The 10,546-nt window shown below is 45.1% G+C and overlaps 1 pseudogene; it reads left to right on the top strand.

The window, feature by feature from the left end:
* The first annotated feature begins 3,182 nt into the window (after window positions 1–3,182).
* Window positions 3,183–4,528, top strand: LOC102435945 (annotated as a pseudogene).
* Window positions 4,529–10,546: the final 6,018 nt, after the last annotated feature.

Below are 10,546 nucleotides of genomic sequence, written 5' to 3'. Positions count from 1 at the left end.
TTACTGAGCTTTTTTTTATAGCTCGTGAGTTCTATCAGATGTAAAGGCCAGATGTCCAGTGAATGTCCGATAAAATTTATTGACACGTATAAAAAGAACTTTTTGTAAATAGCCCACTCTTGAATTACCAACTAAGATTTCATTGAATGTTTCCAAGCAGTTCAGAGAAAGGGCTGCCCTCACTAAACACCGCAGAGTTCACACTGGAGAAAAGCCATATGAGTGTAGTGAATGTGGCAAGCATTTCACTGAAAGGGCTGAACTCACTAAACACTATAGAGTTCACACTGGAGAAAAGCCATATGAGTGTAGTGAATGTGGGATATACTTTCGTGAGAGGTCTCACCTCACTAAACACCACAGAGCTCACACTTGTATAAAGCCATATAAGCATAGTGAATGTGGGAAGCATTTCCGTGAAAGGGCTGCCCTTAATATACACCAACGAGTTCACACTGGTGAAAAGCCATATGAGTGTAGTGAATGTGGGAAGCATTTCCGTGAAAAGGCTACCCTCACTAATCACCGCAGAGTTCACACTGGAGAAAAGCCATATGAGTGCAGTGAATGTGGGAAGCATTTCAGTGAAAGGACTACCCTCAATAAGCACCACAGAGTGCACACTCGATAAAAGCCATATGAGTGTAGTTAATGTGGGAAATCCTTTAGTGAAAGCTCTATCCCCAGTGAAGACAAGAGAGTTCACACTGGTGAGTGTTGTGAGTGTGGGATTCCTTTTAGCTACAACTATAACCTGGTTAGACACCTGTAATTTCACACTGGAGAGAAGATGTAAATCTGTAGGAAATGTTTTATTTTTCTCACTAAGAATAAGAACACTTAAGGGGCTCTATGGGACCCATTTACATGAATGTAAACCCCTTTAATGAGAACATACACTCTGCTAGATTCATCATAAAATTGAGGTACAAATGAGACTTGAAGGATCTGTGTTGTACTTGCTAACATGTCCAGACCTACAACCCAAATGATGTCACTGTGAGTGTTTATCACTAAAGAGGTTTCATAGCTAACACCTGCCTCACCTGAGGAGTGTGCATCGGTCACATTCCCTGGGTGCTCAGGGGAATGTATTCTGTGTTCTCGCTTCTGATTGAGGTAATTATGACTCCTCCAAGCTCTTGGCAGTATCTTCATTCATTTCTCTATGACTAGAAAATGGACCTGACCCAGGATTCATGCAGAGCAGCTGTTCTCAGCTAAGCAGTGCTACCTCTTTCAGGGACATAGTGGTACTCACATTATGCTTTGATAAATTTTGGGGGTTTTTTATTCACCAACCTGCAAACTCTGTGCTCTCCTCTGCTCTGGTTTATGATCTTTTTTTTTAAGGGTGTTTTTATATTTGTGTTGTTATTTATTAGTGCATTATTTTCAACACCAACTACTCTAAACCTGAATTTGCCACACTCTGTATTTACCCCCAGTCATTTTGTAATATTTCTGCTTCCCCAACCCTCCATGCAGACATTGATTTACCTTCCTTTACAATAGAGTAGTTCATATTTTTCATAATTTTATTGGCACTATAAGGTGAATTCTCTTTAACAAACACTGGCTTCCTTCATGCTATACAGATGTTTGAGATTTAACACTAACGTTTATATAAATAATTTTTTTATTTCTAGAAAATATTGTATTCTATGGATAACCACTTTTACTATTGAGCTGCCTATAATTTCAGTTATTTCTACGTTTGGGGTTTTAAAAATAAAACAGCTCAGAATATTGTATTCCATTCTTTCTACAGATGTATGTCTTATTAAACTGTTCCACTGTCAGTGAATGTGGTACATTTCAACATATATGGAACTGTGACCTCAAATGGTCAATCAGTTTGCCTTCCCACCCACCTAGAAAATTCTATGCAACTCTGCCAGCACATGCAAAGGTTAATCTCTTTAAGTACTAGCCCCATCAATGAGTGTACTGTGAACTCGCTTTTGTTTTAACTTCATTTCCATAAAGATATTTGATGGTGATGATTTCTTCATATATTTCTTTCACTGTCTTTATCTTCTTTGTTAAAATGCTCAGGATTTTTTGTTTACTTTTAAACTTAATTTATTATTCTATTCTAACCAATAGGAGGGCGGTGCAGCCTCTAAGACATATGTTTGAATTTCACTTAGTCCTCAGTGACTCGACTGATTTTTTAGCCATATGGTATTCTTGGTTTTTGAATTCTATAAACAAAATGGTTTTTCTCAATTTTTACCCTATGTATGATTTATAGCCCACTTGTACCAGACACTTACACATTTAATCTGCATTGTTAATTCTCCACCGGTGTTCTTTAAGTTTAAGCATTTAATGATACATTGAAGTCTAGGATTGTGGTAGTTGAAAATTTCCCTGGTGTAAATGTCATAACTACATTCAAACTGCGAAAATGATGGCATTGAACATGGACATTAGATATTTCAGTAGTACATCATTTTCTTTTACTAGTGACTAGGTGTATGGACTTGTGCACATTCAAAGGAAATTAATTAGAAAGTGACAAGTGGGGTGGGACTGGCTGAGACGGGTCTGACACAGCCTAATGCCAACCTCCCACAGTCCCTCCCCATTAGGCTCCACCTGGGGCAGCGCCTTGGCTTCAAGGGTGTCTGTGGAATGAGTGGGATCCCTCTGGCAGGTTAGGTCCTGGGGCCTGGCCTGGAGGGAATCGGGCCGAAACCAGCTCTCCGATACCTGCTGAGGGGTCCTGGATTATGAGAGGGCAGTTGTCAGGTGACACAACCCAGAATCGGGCTCCCTCCTCTCTGGTTCCGGGATGCGTGACCTGAGAATTGTCGTTGTCTTCCATCACTATCTCTCATCCCAGTGGTTCTGGTATCTATCTATTCTCAGATACATTAGTGACTTATTTTACTAAAAACCCCTGATAAGTTTCTCCCTGGCCAGAGAGCTCAGTTGATTAAAGCATCATCTCAGTAGTGCCAAGGTTGTGGGTTCCATCCTCAGTCAGGCTCCATGCAAGAATCAAACAATGTGCTGCCACCAAGACATAGCCGCTGGTTCTGGAGCCAGAGGCGCCACCAGGGATCATTGGACCCAGCAGGTCGTCCCTGGATCCAGGCTGAGCAATCTGCATTTCCATCTTAACCGCAGGAGAAAGGGTAGCTGGTCGGTGGAATTCTTGCTCTACAGACAGGATGCTTTCCAAGCTAGCTCGTCTGCAGACTGTGGCGGGGCGCCCACACGCCAGTGACTTCTACATCCGTGGCGACTAAGAAGATGGTCCAAGGCCCTCTATGGTCGGATGACGTTTTTGAACGGGAAGCCAAGTATGGCGCTCACAACTAAAGGGTGTCCCAAAATTCACGCAAGAAGTAATTTTGATAGAAAACACAGGTTTATAATTAAAAAATGTAAATTTTTTATTGATTCAAAATGTATACAGTATAGGGTTTTGTATGGAATAGCATAACGGGTAAATGGCCTCCACAGCTTTGCTGGTACACACGCAAAGCCTTGGTCTTCATTGTCTCTGCTCCTGGGCCATAATTGGTACTTGGTAATGCTTATCAAATTGAAGAGATTGAAATCACAGGGTAACAAATATTAAAATCTGATTCAATAAACCAAGTAAAATTGGGCTTTTATTTTTGTCGTTGCTAATGCTCACGCAAAATTCAAATCTTGCGTGAATATTGGGACGCTCTTTACCACCTCTTACTGGTCACCCTGGAGAGAGGGACAGGTATTTCCCTGTGGGATGCGGAAGGCAGGAAATGCTTTGGTTTTCTGAGTGTGCACAGCGCCGTCAACCAAGGGCATTGCCACCCCAAGATTGTGGCTGCCCTGAAGAGCCAGGCGGGGAAGCTGACGCCGACCTCGCGGGCCTCCTACAACAACGTGCCGGGCGAAGACGAGGAGAACGTCACGAAGCTCTTCAACTACCACCAGGTTCTCCCCATGAGCACAGGATGGAGGCCGGGGAGACCGCTTGCAAGCTAGCGCAGCGGTGGGGCTGCACCGTGAAGGGCATCCCCAAGGACAAAGCCAAGATCGTCTTCGCAGCTGGAAACTTTTGGGGCAGGACTCTGTGTGCCATCTACAGCTCCACGGACCCCAGCAGCGACGACGGCTTGGTCCCTTCATGCCGGGGTTCGAGATCATTCCCTACAACGACCTGCCTGCTCTTGAGCGTGCTCTTCAGGATCTAAACGTTGCTGCGTTCATGGTCGAACCCATTCAGGGCGAGGCGGGCGTCATTGTCCCGACCCAGGCTGCCTGAGGGGTGTGCGCGAGCTCTGCGCCAGGCACCCAGTCCTGTTTATTGGATGAGACCCAGACAGGACTGGCCAGGACTGGGCGATGGCTGGCGGTCGGCCATGCAAACGTCAGGCCTGACCTCGTCCTCCTGGGCAAGGCCCTTTCCGGTGGCCTGTATCCCGTGTGGGCGTTGCTGTGTGACCACGAGATCATGCTGACCTCGTGTGGTGCTGCTCTCAGCGCGGGCTCATTCCACTCCCCTGTGTCTTCAAGGACCTTTTAAAACATGTTATTTTCAGTTCATACATGCTAGAGCGGCATTTATAACCACGCAGGTTGCTGTGTAAGAGAATGTGAGGGAGTCTGTTCGATCACGTGTGTGTGCTGAGGCGAAATGCTCCCTCTGTATGTAGGCAGCCTTTTTGGCAAGTCCCATGTGGTTTTTACCGGTTTTGATCATTTCCTCGCTGGTGTAAATATATTGTATTTCAAAAAGGTATATGGGGTTTTACATAGAAGACTGCTTTAACCTTCTAAAGTTGAATCATAATCACTGAATTTTAGGAAGGATGAAATGGTTAAGCTTATATAAAAGTACTAGGTTTAAATAAACTTTACATTAGCCAACACCAAGACATGTCATTATTTTGAATTGAGAACTAATGTTCAACATTCCCAAATTACGTTTTCAGTGTTGGTATAATTTGTAAAAAATACTCGTTTTCAGTTTTTCTTTAAATTTAAAATAAAGCTTATATTAAAAAAAGAATCATGCCCTAACTGGTTTGGCTCAGTGGATAGAGCATCAGCCTGTGGACTGAAGGGTCCAGGTTCGATTCTGGTCAAGGGCATGTACCTTGGTTGCGGGCACATCCCCAGTAGGAGGTGTGCAGGAGGCAGCTGATCGATGTTTCTCTCTATCGTTCTCCCTTTCTCTCTGTAAAAAATCAATAAAATATATTTTAAAAAAAACAGAATCAAACAATGTATAAAATTAGTGGAACACAAAATGGGTGTTTCCCTATCCCTATTCTTCTCTCTCTTTCTCTCTGAGCAATATATTTGTGTGTTTTTTCACCAAACAAGTCAACGCATGCGAACACCATCACAAACCAGGCAGGGACCCTGTGGTGAACCAGCCATAAGGGTTCTCATGAGGGCAGAGCACACAGTGAGGGAGAGGACAGGAGGGGAGGGGCCCTGCTGTCAGTGTGGAGGGTGGGGAACTGGGGCTAAGCTGAAGGGTCACCCACAAGTAATTATGACATCTGAGCTCCCTGAGACTAAACACTAAGGGGCTGGGAAAAGCTCTGGGCCTGGACATGGGCTTTGTGGTCTCAGCACCTTCCAGCCAGGGGTTGAGACTGAGCTATTTTGGATTCAGGTGGTTGAGGAGCCCAGATCCCTCCCAGGCATTCTGGAGCAGTTCCTAATACTTGAGGACCTCAAATAAGTTCACGTACCTCTGAGCAGCCCATACACTCTCCTAAGCTCCACGGGCATTGTTTGAATCTCTATTTTTGCATTTCTGGGTAATTTTCCATTTTCATTTCATTAAAAATACCACTGCCCAACCAGTCCTGGAGGTAGCATGGATTCTCCAGAAAATGGTGCTATGTGTTTTTAATGGTGAGACCATTCTGAAGTACAAGCATTTCCTGAAGGAGAGGCTTGGTCTCAACAAGATACCACATTGGGGGGATGCATTCCAGGTGGTCTCCCTGCTCCATAAGTTTGGCCTTTGCCGAGAAGACCCTTGCACCTGGAGTGAGGTGATGGAGCCTGGACTCTGAGGGACAATATACCATGGGGTGTGAGGTTGTGCCCCTGGACAGATTTGGTTTTAGGGATTCCTGCCAGCATATGGGGGTGTGTCCATTGTGTGTGTGTCCATTGTGTGTGTGTCCTGTGGCACTGTCTGGGTGGCCCCAATTGTTTGTTTCTGTGTGTGTGTGTGTGTGTGTGTGTGTGTGTGTGTGTGTGTGTGTTCCCCTCAAGGTATTGCCTATGTCTACAGTGTGGGTCTATGTGAGCCTGGACCTAAGTCCGGCACCTGAGTGCCCAGAAGAGGCTGGGGGTGTTCTCTACCTGCATGTTTCTGTGCTCGTGTTATCTGTATATTTCTCTGAGTCTGTTCACCCCAACCACTAACCAGTCATAGTGAATCTCCGGAGAGGTGATGTAGAGGACTACCTGGTATTCTTCCCCACCACCAGTTGAGCCCCTTATTCTCCTGCTCATCCAGGCATCTGGTGTCCCTCTGGAGGTCCCATCTCAGGTATGAATTAAGCACAGGGCCAGTTCATAGAACCTCAGGCTGTAGCAAGGTGGGGAATTGGGGCAGACTGTGATGACAGACAGGAGGTATAGAGCGTGGATTGGAAATGTTTGTGGAAGACTGTGCCTTCTTGCAGTAGCTGGGTGATCCAGGATCCTTGGAAAGGATGTGAAGATGGGTGCATGTGGGGGAAAGCTGAGGGGAAGACTTCTAGGCTCCTAAATCCCCACTAATAATGAGGAACTGGACATCCCTGGAGAGGGTGTCCCTTGCCCCTGTGAAAGCTAAGCTGAAAACTAATAGAGGGCGGTGTCTGGGTCTACTCAGAGCATTACTCCTGCACCTCTAGGTTCTAGTTATCTACAGGGAGAGCATGGCCACATGGGACCTGGAGGGAGAACTGGCTCTCCTCACTCCAGTGCCTAAAGTTATGTTGGAATCCCTCAGAAACAGCTTCTACTAAGATAAGTTCATTTTTATCACTCAAAGTCTAACCTAAGTTATGGAAATGAAGGGATGACTTTATTCAGAAACCATCATATTTTAGTGGTTAAATGAAAGCAAGGAGGGGATCATGACTATGACACGAATTATGTGGGGTTTTTCTGAGATCAGCGATAGTGATTCTGTTAGCCTCCCAGGTAAAAAAAGACACATTGACTGCATTCAAATGATTCTCTGATAACTGTTCTAGAGAGACTGCTCTGGATTTAATGCTATGTTCTTGAAAATTCAATACCTTAATTATTACATTTTTCTTTTTTAATCCTCAGCTGAGGATATGTTTATTAATTTTAGATAAATAATAAAGAGAAACAGGGAGAGAAATAAATAAACATTAATGGAAGAGGAACATGGATCAATTGCCTTTCATACATGCCCCAACCAAGGATCAAATCCACAATCTATTGTGTGTGTGGTGGGGGGGGGAGGTGCATTATGAGATGATTCTCCAACCCACTGTACTACCTCATCAAGACAGCACCTCAGTTCTTAATGTTTCCTTTAAAACAGTGTATTAGTTTGTGTCAGCATTAAGGGGAGTGTTGCTTTGCTTATCAGTGTTGGTTATATGTGTGACTTGCTGCCCCTTTGAGTGTTCCTGATTGTATCTGTGTTTTTTATTTTCTTTGTGTCTGTCTACTGTGTCCACATATGTCCCTTCAGGTGTGTGCCTGTGTGTGTCCATTGTGTTTGTGAGTGTGCATCGTGATGCTGTCTTGTTCCCATGTGTTCTTATCTGTGTGTATTTGTGTATTCCCCTCAAAGTGATGTCCGAGTCTATAGTCTGGATCTGTGTGAGCCTGGCCCACAAGCCCTGCACCTGCGAGCCCATCTTTGCCTGGGGGTGTTCTGTACCCGGGCATTTGTGTGCTTATGATGTCTGCATGTTCCCCGTGAGATTGTATGTGTGCACCCCAGCAACAGACAAATGCATAGGCAATCTCCACAGGGGTGATTTAGAGGACAATATGTTCTTCTCTGCTCCCCAGGCTGAGCCCCTTCTCTTCCAAGCCACTGTTATACCCCTTTGGGTCCCATCTCAGGTTCATGGATGGATGAAGTGAAGGGTCATAGAACTGCAGGACTGCAGGCTGATAGAAGTTGGAGAATTGGGAAAGACTGGTGGCAGAATTGAAGAATAGAGTGTGGAGGCACTGTTTTTGGTGGACTCTAAGACTTTGAGGAGGATCTGGAAGATCCTGAATCCCTGAAAAGGAACCACTGGATGGGTGCATATGGGGGAAAGCTGAGGGTGAAGAATCCTAGGACCCTAATTCCCCCTTAGGAATGAGGAACTGGATACCCCTGGAGAAGGCTGGCATACCCGGGTGGTCCTCCTGGTCCCTGAAGAGAAGGTCAATCCCTTGCCCATTTGTAAGCTATGCTGACACCTAATAAGGAATGTGCCTGTGGTTGCTTGGAGCATCACTTTATGACCCCTGGACTCTCAACATTTACTGGGTGAGCTTGGGCACTCAGGAACATTGAGACAAGGAGGGAAAATTAGGCCCAGTGCTTCCTCCAATGGGGATGAAGAGAACAATGGAGGGACCACATTTAGCACAGGTTCAGGCACAAATGAATGGGAACCTAGGACCAACATTGATGTTAATGTCAGCATTTTTACATTCAGCCCCACCTGATGGAGCCCTCACCTGAGCTATGCAAATGATAGTGACTAGGAGACAGAGTAGTGATCGATATTAATTTCAAAGAACATGGATGCTGGAATGCTTGCAGTCCTGTACCTTCCAATAAACATTCTTAATATGTGGATCTTCACCTCGAACATAGTGGGGGAACCGAGGCAGCCAGGGATTTATTAAAGGTCATACTCAGAAGTGGGCTCTGAGTTCATGGCCAATGACTTCTGACCAAATTCCTCTTATTGAAGTCCACTCCTTTGAATCTAGACAGTGGTGGTTGTGGGCAGCTCTGGGACAAAATGCACCTGGATGAGGGGAAAGTGAACCATCTGAACTAATTTCCACTGTCACTTCCTACCAATCTTCACTGCTCTTCTTCACCCATACACAGCCCCAAAAGAGGCTGGCCCCATGTAGTCACATGAATGTGGCTATCAAGTATGTCAGACTTCCTTCCTGACCACCTGAATTTGCTGCAGCCCTGTGAAGTGCTTTGACCAATGAAATGTGCTGAGAATGAAGCCTGTCACTGCTAACAGAAAAGTCTGGAAGCACTGAGACTTGCCACCATCTCTGTACATCTCTGATATATCCAGGAGGTAAGTATATGGTGGCTTCTCTTTACACAAGTCCCAGGAGAATCAGGGAGATCATGTGGCATGAACAAGGAAGATGCCTTCTTTAATATAAAAACCAATAAATCTTTGGGTCTGTTGGTAATTTATAATAACATCTAGCCAATCCTAATAGTTACAGAGGCTAACAGTAGAAGCCAGAACTCTGTTGTTAGAGACAGATGGGTTTGTCTTCCAGCCCTGCCTTTTATTAACTCTATAGTCATGCAATTTATGTTGAAATAGTTCATGTAAAACATTGAATCCAGGGCTTGGCACGTGTAGTGAACATTCAGTAACTCTTAGTTCCATAGTTTCACAATGTGTAATGACTGCAAACATGCAGACAATGTAGGAAATGTCAATTTGTTGGCCATGGACCCTTTAAAATTTTGTTTTTAAACAACTAGGAGAGGATTATGTACATTTTCTCCTATCTTGATTTTTCTATTAATAATAGGATGTTTTGATAAAAATAAAATATCTGATGGCTGGAGTGGGTCTATTGGTTGAGTGTAGTGCCATGCACAGAAAGGTTACTAGTTAGATTCCTTGTGACGCACAAGCCAAGTTTTCTGGGTGTAAGCCTAGTGGGTGGGGGCCATGCAGGAGGCACCAATCAGTGCTTTTATCTTTTCCTTTCCTTCATCTACACTAATAAAAGAGAAACATGGTAATTGGCGTACGACCGCTACCCTTTTCATTGGCTAATCAGTGAGTATATGCAAATTAACTGTCAGCCAAGATGGCGGCCGGCAGCCAGGCAGCTGGAAGCAAACATGAGGCTTGCTTCAGTGACTACGGACTCCAACGTTCCCCGCCTCACTTTCCGGCCTCTCAGTTGCAACTCTAAGCAACTATCTACTATGTTGCAAATAAGAAAATAAACAAAAGCCCAGAAACCGGCTTTCAGTCAGCCGGGCTTTAGCAACATTGTATCGATGTTTTCAGCGGCGAGGCCTCAGAGCTAAAGCTGGCCCAGAATAAAACGAAAAAAAGAAAACAAGGAGCGGTTGGAAGCTTCAGTCACTCGCTTCCGGAAAACAGCCCTCAGCCCCTCACCCAGACTGGCCAGGCACCCCAGTGGGGACCCCCACCCTGATCCAGGACACCCTTCAGGGAAAACCAGCCGGCCCCCACCCATGCACCAGGCCTCTATCCTATATAGTAAAAGGGTAATATGCCTCCCGGCACCGGGATCAGCGTGACAGGGGGCAGCGCCCAAACCCCCTGATCGCCCTGCGGCTCTGTGAGTGACA

Source organism: Myotis lucifugus, unplaced genomic scaffold (genome assembly GCF_000147115.1).
Source record: "Myotis lucifugus unplaced genomic scaffold, Myoluc2.0 scaffold_5089, whole genome shotgun sequence".
Classification (NCBI taxonomy): Eukaryota; Metazoa; Chordata; class Mammalia; order Chiroptera; family Vespertilionidae; genus Myotis; species Myotis lucifugus.
This window is presented reverse-complemented; position numbering and strand designations above follow the sequence as displayed.